The 18,000-nt window shown below is 44.0% G+C and overlaps 1 protein-coding gene across 4 annotated transcripts in view; it reads left to right on the forward strand.

The window, feature by feature from the left end:
* LOC130484325 (poly(rC)-binding protein 3-like) overlaps nt 1–18,000 on the forward strand; it is a 240,677-nt gene that overhangs the window by 113,766 nt on the left and 108,911 nt on the right. The window lies entirely within an intron of this gene.

Raw genomic sequence — 18,000 nt, forward strand, 5'->3', positions numbered from 1 at the left:
GATGATGCCGTGACTGATGGGCAAAGGTCCTGCTCCTTTCTGTCAGTCACTAATCACCTTAATACCTTTTCAGTGTATGTGAAGAACAGGTAACAGCCGACCTAGGCCCATGGATGGCTGAAGAAGTCAGGTGGGAGGGAGGAGTGAGAGAGAAAAGGCTGCTTACTCTGTTGGCTCAGTTCAAATAGGGCCAGAGAGTGAGATCCTGTCTCAGAGTCTGTCTTGTGTGTTAGGTTAAACCAGTGAATGTTTACCAATAGTGTTGTCCTTTCAGACTGAAAGTCATTTCTTGGCAGACTATAGAGGTCTCAGAGTCTGTCTTTTGTGGGAAAGCAGTCTAGCATAGTGAATGTTTGAGGAAGAGGCAGTAGCTATTTCAGGACCTAGTTTCTGAGGAAAACTGGCTGAAGATTTGTAATTTCTGGGAGGAGCTCACATTTATGCTGTGAGACTCCTCCTGAGGTTGAGGGAAGACCAATATTCGCTTCAAGAATAAAAAAAAAACTTGGCTCTTAACTGTTCTTTGCACTCAGGAGTTGACAGCTGAAATGCTACAACTTATCTAGCCCAGGAAAAGCTGTGTGTTTCTTTTAAATAGTTTTGACTCACTTTACTGAATGTCCTTATTTCTCCAATCCCTGGAAGTGAGCAAAAGATATGGTTTTTCATTCTGTCCCCCTGATGTCTTATATGTAATAGCTCCGCTTGGGAGTCAGTCAGTAGAAGGCTGGGGAAGAGAACACCCTGGTCAAATGACGCAGCCCACCACCACTTCTGTTTAGAAGTACTTTTCATTTCCCTCTCCATGACATGGAATTAGTTCAGAGGATGTCGCTGTGAGCAATAGTCGAGGAAATGCGTGTTTGTTGTTTGATTTCTGTGGAACATGGAATGGCTTGTAGCACACTGACTAAAATGGGCACTCTCCTGCTTGATCATTTCCATGGAAGTTCTAATCATCATACTGAAACAATGCTCTTTTTCCAGGATGAGACTTAAGACAGAACGAGACATTACAACAAAAAAATTTAGGCACCAATGAAAACATAAGGCACATGGGAACCTCCCCCTCCATCTGTCACAGATAGCAGAATTTGCCCTTCTCCTGTTTCAAATATCCAGCTCCAGCTCTGTTCAGATACTTGGCACTGGGGACCTGTAATAGATTGTGCGTACTGTGGGACTGAGTGACTACATTCATTTATCACTCTCCTTTGGACCAGTACTGGGTGGTTAATTCTGTTTAACTGGAAGGCTGTTCAGTGTGCTAGGGCTCACACTAATGGGCACTTAGAATCATAGAGTTGGAAGAGACCACCAGGGTCATCTAGTCTAACCCCACACACAATGCAGGAAATTCACAACTACCTCCCCCCCACACCTCCAGTGACCCCTATTCCATGCCCAGAAGATGGCCAAAAAAACCCCTCCAGGATCCTTGGCCAATCTGATCTGGAGGAAAATAGCTTCCTGACCTTAAAGTGGTGATCAGCATTTCCCTGGCCATGTAAGAAAGGGCCACGAGAGCCAAACACTGACACAGCCCTTCCTGCCCTCCCTCTCATGGTCTGCCTAAGTTCACTGCCTACTTGAGGCAGTGCACTGAGATGCGTTACGTAATCCTAAAAGTGAAACGAGCTCAGGATGATTCTGCAGTTACGTTTCCAGAAAACAAAAAGCGAGATTATGTTGGAAAAGGCCTTTGAGGATAATATGGATGTGGTGCATAATCAAGTAATCAAGAGCAAGACTAAATGCTTATCCCATCAAGCCATAGAAAATGGTATCAATTTCCTCCTTTTTCATCCCTCGATAAATATCACAGGGCCTAACTACATGTTACACTATTAATGGGTCTGCCCAGATCCTGTCGAGCAGCTGTACACTGGGAGTTCCTGGCTAAAAATTAGATTCTTGGGTGCATTGGGAGCCAATTCAGATCAGATGTACTGGTAGAGGGAGCTCAAACTTTCCCCCATCACTGTTTTCTAACCTGAAATGTCCCTGAAGATCCCCACTGGGGCAACTGTGTAGCCCATCAGTACACAGGTGTTTCTTCAACAGGGCAAAGAGCAGCTCTTCAAGGCAGCTCAGCTTGGCAAAATGGCACAGTGGGAAAGGCTGTAACCTCTTCTAAGCTCCTCCCCACTCTGAATCAGGCCCCCCATGTGCCTGAGAATCTAGGTTTCAACAGGGAGCTTCCAGCATATGACTGCTTGATACGACCCAGGGTGGGTGCATGAACAGTGTAAAATGTAGTTAGGCCCTCAGGAGATTCCCTATTCATGTTTTTGTCCTCTGTATACCTGTTCTTCCTCCTAATGCACCTGTAGACTTGTGCTGCCACCACTAAGTGATATAGGAAGCTGGCCTTAAACATCCCATATACTTCTGGAGAAGTGGCTTTGTGGTCCCTCAGAAAGCAATCTGCAACTCTTGAGCAAGTCCATTCAAAACTGGGGGGGGGAGGATGGGAGTGCTTGGCATATTATTTATATTATTTTTTTATTTGCAACATCTGTGTCTCATCTTTCTGCCCTTACAAGGGCCACCAAGGCCCAGGATGTCCTCCTCGTTCTCAAACAAAGGAACCTTCATGGTAAGTCCAATGTTCAGTTCAGTCACACAGTGAAGATCCTTGTGCTGCGGTGCCAGCTGCCACCAAAGCAACATTTTTTAAAAATTGTACAGCCAACCTAATCTTCAGTGGCCAATCAGAAGCCTTTCTAGATAAAAGCCCCACCTGGCCCTGCCCTCTTTCTAAAAAACACTTGGTGGTCGCCAGGAAAGGTGTCAGCAGGAGCCATGGTGCCCTGGGCACCATGTTGGGGACCCCTGCCCTACAGGGTCGCCATAAGTTGACTTGATGGCAGTTTCCACCGTGAAAGTCTGAAAAATACTGGAAAGAGAGGGCTAGTCAAATCACTCTGGGGTGAGTGGTGTTTTCCAAATATGGGCAGGCTTGTGTGATTTCCCTGTTGCTGGTGTGGCGTTCAATATAGCGTATTGTGGTCTCCACGTGGCAGTTTTCTCTGTATTTTCAACCAGCAATGGCCACTCCTCAGCCACCAGTTTTTTAAAAACTATCTGTGTATCAGGTTCTCTGAACAACCAGCTTTCATTTTAAAAACAGCAACACTCAAGCTCCTTTCATTGCAGAGATACAAGGGGAAAGCCATATGTCTGGAACAAAAGGGGCTAGCTGGGAATTCAGAGAACCTGACACAGAGGTTGTTACAGCATTCAGTGGCTGATAAAAAAGCAACACCCCCCCAGTTTGAACCTGGGTATCCCAGATCCTAGTCCGACACTCTTACCACTGTACCACACTGGCTCTCCACCAGTTGTGACTTTCACAGTGTGAAGCATAATTATTGTAGACAAGTGCTGCTGATCCTGGATTCTCCCTGCCCTTGGTTGCAGCAGGTACAAAATGCAATATGTTTTGTTGCCAGTGTTTCTACTGATGTGGGCAGTGTTTCTCTGAGTCTGATAAGTCAATCATTGCTTGAACTGGAAAGGATAACAAATGAAAGCTCTGAATTATCCAAGTGCCTAATGTTGAGCTCTCCTTTGTGAATGAACAATATTGCCCAAGGAAGAAATGAGTCTGATCGCTAGTTCTCCTTGATGCTAATGGCTCAGATAGAAGTGAAGAAGAAAAACAATGATAACAACTCTAGCTTTTAGGCCCCACTGCATTATACAAGGTTTGCTATTAATAAGAACATAAGAAAAGCCATGCTGAATCAGACCAAGGCCCATCTAGTCCAGCAGTCTGTTCACACAGTGGCCAACCAGGTGCCTCTAGGAAGCCCACAAACAAGACGACTGCAGCAGCACCATCCTGCCTGTGTTCCACATCACCTAATATATTAGGCATGCTCCTCTGATCCTGGAGAGAATAGGTATGCATCATGACTAGTATTCATTTTGACTGGTAGCCATAGATAACCCTATCCTCCATGAGCATGTCCTCTCTCCTCTTAAACCCTTCCAAGTTGGCAGTCATCACCACAGCCAGGGGCAGGGAGTTCCACAATTTAACTATGTGTTATGTGAAGTGTGCTTTTCTTCTGGGGTCCTTCAGTGGCAATGATGGGGAACAGGTAGAAAACTGCAGGTAGGAAATTGCTGGGTTTGAGCAGTACTATCAGTACCTCGCCCTGACCTGGATGGCCCAGGCTAGCCTGATCTTGTCAGATCTCAGACGCTAAGCAGGGTTGGCCCTGCCTAATACTTGGATGGGAGACCACCCAGGAAGTTCTGGGTTGCTACACGGAGGCAGGCAATGGCAAACCACCTCTGGACTTCCCTTGTCTTGAAAACCCTACAAGGATCACCATAAGTTGGCTGTGACTTGACAGCAAAACACAAATAAAACCAGTACCTTGGACAGCTCTGTGGGTTTCCTGTCCCAACAAAGTTCCAACAAATGGCTCAGCTCTGTGGAGTGAGCTGATCGCAGTGAGCTTCAGCTTAATTTAAAGGGGAAGAACTCTGGCTCGAAAGGCTTGTTCTGTGTTGCAGTTGCTTGGCCTCCATTTGTGCCTGGTACATTCTCAAAGGAAGGAAGGTCTATTGGAGAGTAAGTGAATTAGGTGGCCGGGCTGTGGAGGAACAAAGTAGAGACTCCTCACAAACTCAGGTTGAATTTGCTGGTCTCAGACTCTAAATCTGGAAATGTATACTCTCTGTCCCCCATTCCCCTTCCAAGATGACTTCAGCAGCTTTGTCCATACATTCACACATGACCAGAAATCCCAGGAATCAGGGAAGTGGTAAGACACCTCCTTGCCATTTGGCAGCATATTCCAAGCATCTGGTGTACAAAAATGAGAGGTGGTTTGCCATTGCCTGCCTCTGCGTGGGCTGAGAGAGTTCGGAGAGAACTGTGACTGGCCCAAGGTCACCCAGCAGGCTTCATGTGGAGGAGTGGGGAATCGAACCCGGTTCTCTGGATTAGAGTCCGTCACTTCACCAAACACACACACACACACACACACTCTCTCTCTCTCTCTCTCTCTCTCTCTCTCTCTCTCTCTCTCTCTCTCTCTCTCTCTTTATATATATATGTGTGTGTGTGTCTGAATGTTTCAGTTTAGTGCCCACTGTTTGGTGTACACTTATTGATAAAATGTATATTTCTTTTTCTTTGGAACCGACAGTTAAATCATACCTTTTGTTTTCATGTGGCACAATTTTTCTCTGGACTGAACGGTAGAAGGGAAATCAATTCAATTAAGCAAACGTTATTGACCCAGTGGAGCTGCATGTGTGTTTGTGTGTGTGTGTGTGTTTGTTTAAAGCACAGCTTTCTGGAGTCCTGTGCAAGTAAATGGAATGGATGATACGAAATATCTCTTTCCAGCATAGTATAGAACAAGTCTGGAAAATAGTTGGAAAAATGGGGACTAAAGGCAGCAAAATTACTTTAAAGTAGAAATCTAGGATGCTGGGGAGAGAAGAGTCTAGCTCAGTCCTCTTCATATTGTGATTTACAGGGAAGAGAAGAGAAGGTGACTTTTAAGGTTTGGTTTCTTGCTATCTTGTGTTCTGCCCCCGGCCCCACAGTGATACCTGCAAGAAGAGCCTAGGAGACTTCCTTGTATTCTAAATCAGCCCTGCATGGGTGGTTAAATGGTACTATTTATTTAATCAGTTTATTTAAAACACTGATGAGCCATCTTTCTTCCCTGTAGAACTCAAGGCAGCTTACAATCATAGGTAAAACACATAGCATAAAATACACTAAAACATAAAAGCAAAATTTAATATCAAAATTTAATATATATTTTTAGAAAGGACTGCTACTAACCTTAACCGAATGCAGTCCTAAATAAATCTGTTTTCAGCTGCCTCCTAAAGATCTAAAGTGAGGGGGCCAGGCACACCTCCCTAGGGAGGTTGTTCCATAATTATGGGGTTGCCACTGAAAAGGCCCTCTCTCGTGCACCCACCAAATGAGCTTCTTTGATTGACAGGACAGTCTGGAGGGCCTCTCCCTGTTATTCTATTTCCTGGACAGGAACATATGGGAAAAAACAGTTTGTAACTGTGTAAGAAATATTCTTTCATTTAAAATAGTAGGAAAGAAAAAAGGAACAAAAAGCACAGCCTAGCCTTTTACCTCTGTGAAAGAGAAGTTGGTATTTTTGAATTATTTTTAGCTCAGTGGCAGTGAATAAATATAATCTAGCTCTTTATACTTGAAACCCAGTAATTTTTACTTCTGTGTCAACCGGTGTAATCTTACTCCCACAGTCACAATTAGTCGCTTGTTTTGTAAATTGTCTTGGTGCTGCTTTGTTAAGCAGATAAACACTTGCATTCTTTTTACAATGAGAAAGCAGAGATGGTAAGAACTTTAAAACAGACATGATTGACATTTGAACTTTCTATGATCTACCTTTTCATTTACATGCAAGTCAAACATCTCATTGTATTGCCTCAGCGTTTCCATTTGACATTAGAATTGAGCGCTATGTCAAGCGGCTTTGGGGAGATGTCAGAAAACAAAACTACAGTTCCCATGAGGCAGTGCGAGAGTGTACATATATAAATTGACCCAGATCTATGTAGTTGGCCTGCCTTTGTCATGAATAATCACTGCCTCAGGCATCCATAAGGGACACAGGGAGACATTTGCAAGTCACTAAGTTTGAAGTGCTAATATTTTGTGCAGTTAAAGAATGTGTTACACAGCACACAGGGGATGTGGTCGCAAAGCAACAATAGGCTCTCACACATGCACAATCATCTCTCTTTGTACGTCTGAGCATATGCAAACTGTTTGAGGGCAGGCAAACTGGTCCAGCTTTTCGGCTCGACCTTGCTCTGTTTCCTTCCTCACTTCAGCTCTGGGTGGTCCCACATGGCTTTTGCCCAGATGGGTCTCAGTGTCCCCAGCATAGCCTTTTCAGGAAGTGATGTCGCCACATTGCCAGCAAGGCTGGACTAGGCCTCTCCTCACTGCTAGTAAGTCTCCCCACCAGCCACTTGATTGGTGGGGTGGGGGGTGGGGAGGGGCTGCCAGCCCTATTGCCCTATTCTGTTTCTTTCACACCCAATCCTTTTACAAGTTGGAGATTAAGTAACTGCCATGTTCGTTGTGGTTTTGGGAAACATGGACAAGGTAGGTCCCGCCTCTCCCTAAGAGCGACCAATGAGAGTTGATGGAGTGTTGGGGAGAGACAGCTGGAAAACAGCTGGAAAACAGCCTTTAACCGAGCCCTTGAGTTGGCAGCCAAGGGAGTGCGAGAGGAAAGAGTCTGTCTGGCTGAGTGAAGCTGAGGTAAAGATCAGCTTAAAGCTATATGGAAAGAAAAGTCAATTTGTAAGAAAGGATCCCAAATACTGGAATAGGGAAACAGTTCAAAAGTTCAAGGGAAAGAACCATTGCAACTTCTACCTTACTTTTTCCAGTGTTATGTTCAAACCATAAATAAAACACACATGAAGCTGCCTTATACCGAATCAGACCCTCGGTCCATCAAAGTCAGTATTGTCTACTCAGACCGGCAGCGGCTCTCCGGGGTCTCAGGCAGAGACAGGCAAGTTTACTCCTTGTTTGTTTAACCCAGTGGGCTGTGTGTCTCAGGGAATGAAACACTCACACACAAGTTAATATCTCGGTCTGTATCTATTGTGGGATATGAATAAGTGGTGGCAGCGTGTGAATGGAGCAGTGTTTGAGCCCCCACCCCTAGTAACTCTGTGAAGTGTTCGAGTGAGGGCCTGTTGTGAAAGGGGGCTGCGGTAGCCGATGTGCTGATGTCTCTATGAGTGGGAGGGAGGACCTGAGAGGTGAAATGGCCATGGCTCCCTAGAGATTTTAAAAGAGACAAGAAGGGCAGAGACGTGTGACGGCCTGCTTGTCCCCATGAACCTGAGACAGAGAGGTGCGGAGGGTGGTGGTAGGCACTCTGTGTGAGTGGAAAGGGGCGTCACACATGCTTACATTAAAGTATGGGAGTATGGGTGGTTAACGTGGCACACATCCTTTGTCCTTCGGCTTTAGAGATCTGTGGCAGAAAAGGTGCTGTAACCTTGGGCTAGTCACACACTCTCAGCCTAACCTACACCACAGGGTTGTTGTGCGGATAAAATGGAGAAGGGGAGAATGTTGTAAGTTACTTTGGGTCCCCATTGGGGAGAAAAGTGGGGTATAAATGGAGTAAATTAAAAAAACTTATTTTATTGACTAGAGCAAGGGTGTCAAACATAAGGCCCAGGGGCCGGATCCAGCCCCTTGAGAGCTCTTATCCAACCCGTGAGCTAGCCGAGGCAGCCGCCCTGCCCTGGTGTCGAGGGGTCAATGATCAAAGACTGTTAGATAAAAGAAAATACTGTAAGAGTGTTATTGTTTTAAACATGTTTGCATTTTAGGTTTTTTAAAAAGTACAAAATATCATTAATTGGCTTTGCCTGTGTGTCTTCTGTAGAGTTTGGATCTCTGTTACCTGACATTAACTTTTATGGTACCCTTCGGCCGGCCTGACCAAGTGACTTTTATGTCATATCTGGCCCTCGTAACGAACGAGTTCGACACCCCTGGGCTAGATTATTCCATTCGTGGTATGAATATTTCACTGCAAAATTGAAATTGCCCTTGTTTCATTTTTTTTAGTGATGTAAAAGTGTATATATGGCCACTTGATAATACTAGTGGTGCTGAGAGTTACTGTTTTTTAAATCTCCGTAATAGAGTTGCCAAACTCCAGGTGGGGCCTGCAGATTTTCCAGAATTACAACAGATGACAGAGATCAGTTCCCTTGGAGGAAACAGATGCTCTGGAGGGTGGACTCTATGGCCTTATCCTGCTCTGAGGTCCCTCCCCTCCCCAAACCCCATCCTTTCCATGTTCCACCCCCAAATATCCCAGAAGTTTTAAACCCAGCGTTGGTAACCCTACTCAGTGGCCATATGTTTCTAAGATGCTCTGTGGATTCCAAAAAATTCTGTGTGAGAGGAAGCGTAGCGGTGGTATTTCTTCTCCCCCTGCTTCTGGCTCTTGTGCAGAGGGGACAGGTGTGAGTTATTCTGCTGGTGCAGAAAGTCACAATATCTGTCTCCCAGAAGGGCATCTGTGAAAAGGTGTGGAGGAGAAACATAGTTCAGGCTTCCTTTCCCTCTGGGTCTCTCTCTCTTATGAACGTATGCAAAGCTGCCTCATACTGAATGAGACCGTCTATCCATCAAGGTCACTATTGTGTACTAAGACTAACATCACCTCCTACTTGATCCTTTAACTGGAGATGCTGGGGATTGAACCTGGGACCTTCTGCGTGCTAAGCTGATGCTCTTCCAATGAGCCACAGCCCCTCTCCTCTTCCAATTTGTTTGCTACTCAAGATACAACCAACAAACCTGAATATAGCTTCATTATTTCTGAGCATTGCTTGTGTAACAAGGCCGTTCTGTCTACTGGATTTTCTGGTTAATGAACAAAGCAAGCCATCTAAATCTAGACTCTAATCTCATTTTTTTTTAAAAAAAATTATATCGTGAAAATATTTTATCTTGTTGTGGGCTTCTGCTGAGTCTGCTGAGTCCCCCCCCCCAGCACAGTCTGAGCACGTGGTTCAAGAGGAGACTGGCAAGTGGCTTATGAACCCCATAATTACTTCCCCTTGCTACCTCTAAGCCGTAATTAAATCTGCTCCTTCTGCTCTGTTGATTCATTTTACTTCGCTGTTTAATGGCTCGACTGAGTACGTCTTTATCGCAGGAATTGAGACGTCTTATTCAGACAAAGAAAAGAGCATAATCCATTATTTTCTCCAAGAGCAGTATTACAGGAATGAAGAGTAATACAACATGATTTGGTTGTGGTGATCTTGCTGATCAAAAGAAACAGATTAAGCGAAGTTTTCAACTAAAGTGAAAGAATGGCTTTCCGTTATAGGCTTGTTTTCTTCAAGAGCTACTCATGTCAAATTCTGAACCCAAATGCATCTAATTTTGAGCTGCCTTCGCCCCCAGGAATTAAGTGGAGGGGCTTTCAGTGTTTAGAATAGCAGTAATTTTATGTAAAGCAGGAAATCTACTAATTGTGCAAGTGACACCAGAGGCTTTATATATATAAAGGGAAACAGAATCTTGATGTAAGATCGTGTTCTCAGTAGGTTGGATGAAATTCCCAGGAAAAAGGCTAAAGATGATGCTTCTTTTTGTTATAGAACAAAAGACAGTTGTAGAGATGTACAAGATTAGGGATCTGTTCCACCCATGGAGGTACTTTCCATGGTGGAAGGAACCAGAATGTGGAAGGCTCCAGCCAGAAGAGAGTGATTCTACTGGTAGAACGAATCTAGGGGATCCAGCCCTACGAATGGTGTAGGATTAAATAATAATGGTAGTATTTGGAATTTATATAATGCTTTTGATGTTCAAAGTGCTTCAGTGATAGTATTATTAGGTTCATATTATGCGAGGGGGCTGATTTAATCAAGGAATGATTTAATCAAGGAAACCTAAAATAAGGCTGAGGGGAGATTGATGTGAAATGAATCCCCCAACACAGAGCTCGTTCTCTCAAGTGCTAGTCTACATTATCTCCCTTAGTAAACGTTAATTTTTAAAAATTCTGTTACATAATATTCAGAGGTGGGGTCACCCAGTGACACTGATGGGTCCTGGATTCAGGAGAGACCAGCAGTGGGGCAGAGCATATGGAGTGTCTTGAGCTCCCTAGCCTAGAGCACCTAGAAGGCTTCTGATGGCCCCTGGTAAAAAGGCTAGAGCTGACTCCCCCCCCCCAAAAAAAAAACATACCCCAAGGAGTTTAAAGGCAATATGACCCTCCCACAAGAGCTGTGTATTCTGCAAGCACAGCTCCACCGAAAGGAGGGGTGTTTCACCCCTTTCCCCCTCCTTGGTGAAGCCTGATTCATGTGGCTGTTCTTCCATGCAGGTCCTGTGACCCCAGGAATTATCTCGGGCGGGGTTGGGGGGTCAGAAAGGGCTGCCAGTCTGGGGAGGAACACAATAAAACTCTGCATGACTAACATGCACATATGGTCGGAGACAAGCTACACGCCAGGGCTGATGCCAGGTCTTGCGCCATAGCTGCCAGGAAACCAGTGCATGCTGGCAAGCCGCAACCCCCCTTTCCATCTCTCCTGACACTTCCACTGCTTTCCAGTGCCTCTGAGGTGACGCGCCTCAGTGTACCCTGGGAAATGTAGTCCCAGAGTATGTGACAATTGAAGCATCCCGTGGGTTAGGAGAAATGGGCAGCGAGAACTCCTCTGCCTTTAAGCCACTCTGGCTTTTTCCCTGCCCTGCCTGGCCTGGCTAGGCTAGCAATGGTGGTGGCAGCTGCTCCAGAGTTGCCTCTGGTAAAAGTCGCAGTATACACCACAGTGAAAGGGAGAGGGGAAGACGAGGGCTTCCACATTGAGGGGAGGGTCTGTGGCTCAGTGGAAGAGGCTCCTCTTGGCATGCAAAAGGTCTCAGATTCAAACCCCGGCATCTCCAGTTAAAAAGGATCAAGCGGTAGGTGATGTGAAAGGCCTTCTCTGGAGATCCTGGAAAGCAGCTGCCAGTCTGAGTAGGCAATACTGACTTGGACAGACAAAGGCAGCTTCATGTGTAATTTCCTCTCACCCTCCCTCCCATGAACTCCGTGCCAAGCACCTGAAGAAAAAAGATATCCAAATCTTGTCAGATGCTAGATTTTTAATTTTTGTTGTATCAACATACAGCTTTTTTGTTTTGCTACTTGACTTACCAGCATTTGAATGTTCATCCCTAGTAAGATGAAAACTGAAGGAGAAGAAGAAGAGTTGGTTTTTATATGCCACCTTTCTCTACCACATAAGGGAGACTCAAACCAGCTTACAATCACCTTTCCCTTCCCCTCCCCACAACAGACACCCTATGAGGTAGGTGGGCTGAGAGAACGTAACACCCAGTTGGCTTCATGTGTAGGAATGGGGAAACAAATCCAGTTCACCAGATTAGCCTCCGCCGCTCACGTGGAGGCATGGGTAATCAAACCCGGTTCTCCAGATCAGACTTCACTGCTCCAAACCACCGCTCTTAACCACTATACCACGCTGGCAACTTTCGTAGTGGTTTCCCAAAGGAAAGAAGGACAAGGATTGGCCTTTCTCTTCAGTACTGGCTTTGTTGATGGGGTTTCCAGTCAACTGGTGGGGATGACTAGGAAGTAAAGGTTGCGCTAGCACATTTGTCTCTTGTGTACGTATGTACAATAGGCTTGCCATCAGTATTAAGGCTATTATTTAGTTTGAATTTCACATGCATTTCACACACTCGGGTTGGAGTGTGTGGCCTCTTGTGTGCACGTGCACATGTTGTTGGGTGTTGTTGCCCAATAATTCAGAAGTGTCAATTTTAATTCATTGTTTTCTGCATTCTGGCCACAGCTTTGTAAATCTTCTGTAGCTTCTGGACAGTCTTCAAGGGCAGCCCCATGTAGAGTGCATTGCAGTAATCTAATCTAGAGGTTACCAGGGCATGCACCACAATGGCAAGACCTTTCCCACCCAGGAAGGGCCACCGCTGGCTCACTAGCCAAAGCTGGTGAAAGGCACCCCTGGCCCCTTTTGCCACTCTTTATCCAACAGGAGGCTTGGGTCCAGGAGCTTCCCCAAGCTACAAATCTGCTCCTTCAGGGGAGTGTGCAGCCCCATCCAGAACAGGAGATATCCCAGTTCATGGGACAAACCTTCCCCTCACCTATTAACCATTTCCACAACTTCCCTAAGATCTGCTGGAAGTGCAAGATAGAGCTGTCATCCGCATATTGATGGAAACTCAGTCCAAATCTACAGGTGGCCTCTCCCCATGATATTTAAAAGTGTAGGGAACAAGATGGAACCTTGCAGGATCTTGTAGGCCAGAACCCATGGGGTCAAGCAACAAACCCCCCCCACAATACTCTGAAAACTGCTTTCAAGGTAGTACTGAAACTATCACAGAACAGTACGATGCAGTCCTAATCCCAAGGCGGTCCATGATTGATGGTATCAAGAACTGCTGAGACATCCAGGAGAATTAACAGAGTCGCCCTCCACCTGTCCTTCCCCCAGCACCGGCCATCTACCAGGGCGACCAGGGCCATTTCAGTCTCATGATCAGGCCTGAAACCAGATTGGAATGGATCTAAACAATCTTCTTAATTCAGAAATCCCTCAAGGTGTTCAGCCACCAATCATCATTAGGTTAGAGTAGCACAAGCGTAAGAGTGACCTAGGAGGTCCCGAGGGCAAATTTCATGTCAGCCACACTTAACAGATGGCTGTTGGGAAGCCACCATGATCTTATCTGCCTCCCCCACAATAGTATGAATGACCTATATTGGTGGTGGAAAATGCAGTCAAGTTGGGAACTTCCGCTAGGGTGCTGAACTGAGTGCCACGTTTCTTGAGGGCTCTCAAGAGAACCAAGATTCGTTCAAATCTGGGGTGCAATCCTGCACCCCTACCCGATCCTAAACAGTGGATTGGGAAACAGGACTTCTCCTGCTGCCCACGAAGTACGGTTTGACCCCTAGTTTTGCCGAGAGAGCCATCGTGCGACTCTTGGAATCCTGGACGAGGTCCCGTCTGGTTTGAGAAGGAACCATTGCCTTGAACGTTTTCTTTGGAATTTAGGCTCAGCTCTCCCCTATCTATTACCATCTAAGCAATGATATCTAAGCAAGAATACCTGCTCTTCTAAAATCTGAGTAAGTAACAAGAACTCTTTTGTTTTACCTGCAATTGGAAGCTTTGAAGGAGTGGAAAAAAATATCTATAGAATCCGAATCCTCCCATCTGAGATTTGGTTGACTCTTTGACATTTAAAAATATTCGATAAGCCGACAGGATCTTAATCAAATTGATCGGTGGCTAGACACAACAATCGGGACTATTTGAATGACGGTATAGCCACCAATCAGAAATCCTGAAGTGCAAGGAGGAGGGACGAGCAGATTCCACTCTATTTCCGGGAGGAGGCTTTTCTGAGTAAACAAATTCCTTTGCCACGTCTTACCCGGAAGTATCAGCTATCGCCTGCCATCGTGAGAACATTACGGGATTTGAGACCGGATGTGTGGCATTGTGTAACTGGCAAATACTTCCCAGTTCCTAGGCAAAAGGAAGGAGGCAGACGTGCAACTTTTTACTCTACCCCCCGCAACATCATTCTACAACTCAATATATCCCTGTCTGGATTTTACAAATTAAACTTCAATTAACTACCAGAAGTGGCAACCATGGAAAGTGAGATTAAATATAAGGATTGTCTCTTCTCTCTGACAAACAACACCTATGAACTTGCTATTCGGAAAATGGATGAAATTTTGGGAGATCTTAAGGACATTAAAGTCCGGATTATGACAATGAGATCTGAGAAGAAGCTCCCCAAATGATAAACCATTAAATGAAGAATTAAATACTGCAAAGGAGATGGAGAGCTATGAAGGATTTCCGAAGGATATATATCTACAAGAAGAAACTGAATCTACCCGACTGATAACCATGGAGATGAATGTAAGCGACTTGGATTTTTGGTTGTATGTACTACCTGATGAACTTTTCAAAGTTAACTGGGATAACTTAAAAGGGCAAGCAGCTGGAAACACCGGGATTTCTCTCTTCACCTTGGGGATGGAAGAAAATCTGCTGCAGATTCACTATCTTACATTAATTTTCACAGAGGGAACTACATTAACAACTTCCATGGATGCCCTTCAACGTTTAAAGCTTCTGGGAAAGAGAGGAAGATGTTGGAAATTTAAGATATAGAGACTGGGTCAAAGGGCTTAGTTTTTTTTGGGATTTAACTAAAAAGGTCTGATTAAACGGTTGGTTTTTGATGAAAACAGAATAATTAATGACATTAATATAATTGACAGTCATTAGATATGTGGGAGAAACGGAGAAATTAGGATATTCATTTTTAAAGGAGGTTAAAAATGTTACATATTATCTAATCCGTTTTTATTTCTATTTTTATATATCTGTTTTTTTTTCTGTCTTTTATTTTGTCTTTCTTTTCTCTTTCTTTCAAAATAGGTAAATGAAATAGTAAATAGGTAAATGAAATAGTAAATGTTTATAAATGTTTGTAATAATATTAGGATTAGAATCTTAAACAAAGGAGATAACAAATAAATGATAAGATTGAGGGAGGTGTAGAAGTTTTTATATTTTATTTTTTATTATCTATATATGGATGTATTTTCAACAATTATTAATTAGAATTTATATTTTGATGTTTACTTATATTGATTGTTGAATACTCTGTTTGATTACTACAGAAAAATAATAAAAAAATTATTTAAAAAAGATAAAAGAAAATGCAGTCAAGTTGCATCCGACTCATGGTGACCCTGATGGACTTTTAAGGCAAGAGATGAACAGATGTGGTTTGCCACTGCCGACGACCCTGGACTTCTTTGATGGTCTCACATCCAAGTTCTAAGCGGGGCCCAACCTGCTTAGCTTCCAAGATCTGTTGATATTGGGCTAGCCTGGGCCCTCCAGGGCAGGGCAGGGCCTACATTACAAGGGTGTTTAAAAGACTGCTGAGAAAATATATGCTAATAGTCCTGAATAAGCATTCAGTAGCTCACAGTCACTACAGAAAACTAGGTGGAATTTGCCATGATTGTGCAAAGTGTGCAAATGCAACACTTGAACTGTTAATTGCATCTGGGGCTTTGAAGTAATTAGATGACCAGGATGGTTCTTTTGAAGGAAAGAATTTCAGTGGGAGGAGAGGTTAAAGGGCAAACTGCTGAGCCCAGATGCTCCTGTGGCTCATGGTTGGAGATGCATCCTAAAGTTGAAGCTTGTACCAGTGCATTTGGCTTCTAAGTATTGTATGCCAAAAGATGTAATTTTGGACGCAGTGGCTTTCTGATAGCAACCGCTGCTGAACCTGCCTTGCAAAGCACAACAGTTTTTACTCATGGCTGAATTTGCAGTGTCTCTGGAACCTGATGCTGTTCGAGAGACTTGACTGCCTCTGTCAACTGATTGTATTGTAAGCATTTTGTGACATATTTGCATATGTCATGGTGAGCTGCAGTCAGACTATTTCTTAGTATTGTTTGGAGCTTATTACCCTATTTGGTTGGTGCTTTATTGAATAGGAGACTCTGAAGAGTTTGAAACTTGGATCTTTGAATGCCGCATGATGCCACCAAATAATAATGCTGTATGATTGACAACTGGATACTTGTTTTGAGAATCTTGCCAGGACAGGAGCGGCACATTACTTAATTGGGTAATGTATGGGCAGAGCAGATGGGAAGCAATGTTAGATGCGTCTGTACATCACTTCCCAAAAGTCCTTTTATTTTTTTTCCCCACACCTGGGGTCTTAAACCAAGTCACAAAATCAAGTTAAACAGCATATGACATCAGGGGGTGTCAGATGAACTGAGTGCTTATAGCTCTATTCCAGTATTTGGATAAGCTTTTTTGCCTCCTAGTGCCAACCGAGGCAAGTATTTTCAGCATCACAAGAAAGCAAGAACTAAAGGCATTGTCAGCGCAGCCACTTGCCTGCTGAACCTCTTTAAAAAAATATTCATGTTTATTTTACATAATAAAAATACATAGAGTGAAAATTAGAAAAAACAGGTAAAGAAGATAGTATGAATAAAAACTGGGATTACTACTACGCATAACAAAATTTAACAAGTTCATACCAAGGACATAATTAAACATGAGCAAGCATAATATATAATAGAAAACATCTCTATACTTCAAAAGAGTTACAAAATTAAAGAGTAGTTTAACTAATAGTCTGGTATGTCATATAGAAGACAATTCAATCGATAGAGGAAATATATAACCTTGTTTAGTTATTTCAGTGATATCTATTCAATGATATCTATAGTTATATCTATTAATCTCTGTTTATCTCTGCATACCATTAGTTTCTATATAAACACAATAATTACTTTGATTGTGATAGTGAATTTTTTTTACTAGATCTAAGAGACTTGCTTCCGAAGTTTATAATTGCATGCACAAAATATTAAATATCAACAGACTCTCTCCCTGCCGAACCTCTTGATTAGCCAGAGATGCATTTTTATTTTTTGCTCCAGTTGTTCAGCACAGTGTTGAAAAGGATGGGCTGGATTTGCACCTCACCGTGTAACAGTAACACAGGTAGAAATGAGTCAAAGAGTGATAAGAATTAAGTTCCTCGTTTAGACACAGTTTGGCATGGGAGACGTGGCAGGCTGTTGATACCGATGTTTAAATTGCACATGGTGCTTTAGAGAACATCCCAAGAGCAAAGGACTTCAAGGAACTGGCAATTTGGAGGGGAACACAGGAAGAAACAGGGAGACCATGTAGGCAGAGCCCTGAGTCATTCCTCCTCCCTCCTTTGTTTCAGACAGGGTTGCCAGCTCTGGCTTGGGAAATTTCCGGAGATTTGGGGGCAGAGACTGGGGAGGGCGGGGTTGAGAAGGGAAGGGAACTACTTGGGGCTATGAGTCCATAGAGTCTACCCTCCAAAGCTGGTGTTTCTTCTAGGGGAACAGAACTCTGTTGCCTGGAGGTCAGTTGTAATTCTGGGAGGTCTCCAGCCGCCACCTGGAGGCTGGCAACCCTAGTTTTAGGCCACATGCTCTTCCCATATTTCTTTGCCAATGCTGCTAATTAGTGTTGTGAACATACTTCCCCGGCATGCCACAGCTTACATTGTTCTCCTCTTCTCCATTTTATCTTCACAACAATCCTGTGCGGTGGGTTAGGCTGAGAGAGTGTGACTGGCCCAAGGTTACCCAGGGAGCTCCATTGGCACGAGTGGGCATTCGAACCTGGGTCTCCCAGGTACTAGACTGACGCCATTAACCATTACACCATGCTGGCTGTCTTGCTGAGTCTTTCTCACATAACTGAAAACAATTTAGTCCCCCCACCCCATTAATGATATCTAAATTGGAGCCTTTTGAAGGAAAGGAATGTATCAAGGGATGAACATGAGTGAATACAGAAGTTTCCTTAGATTGCCAG

Source organism: Euleptes europaea, chromosome 11, assembly GCF_029931775.1.
Source record: "Euleptes europaea isolate rEulEur1 chromosome 11, rEulEur1.hap1, whole genome shotgun sequence".
Taxonomy (NCBI): Eukaryota; Metazoa; Chordata; class Lepidosauria; order Squamata; family Sphaerodactylidae; genus Euleptes; species Euleptes europaea.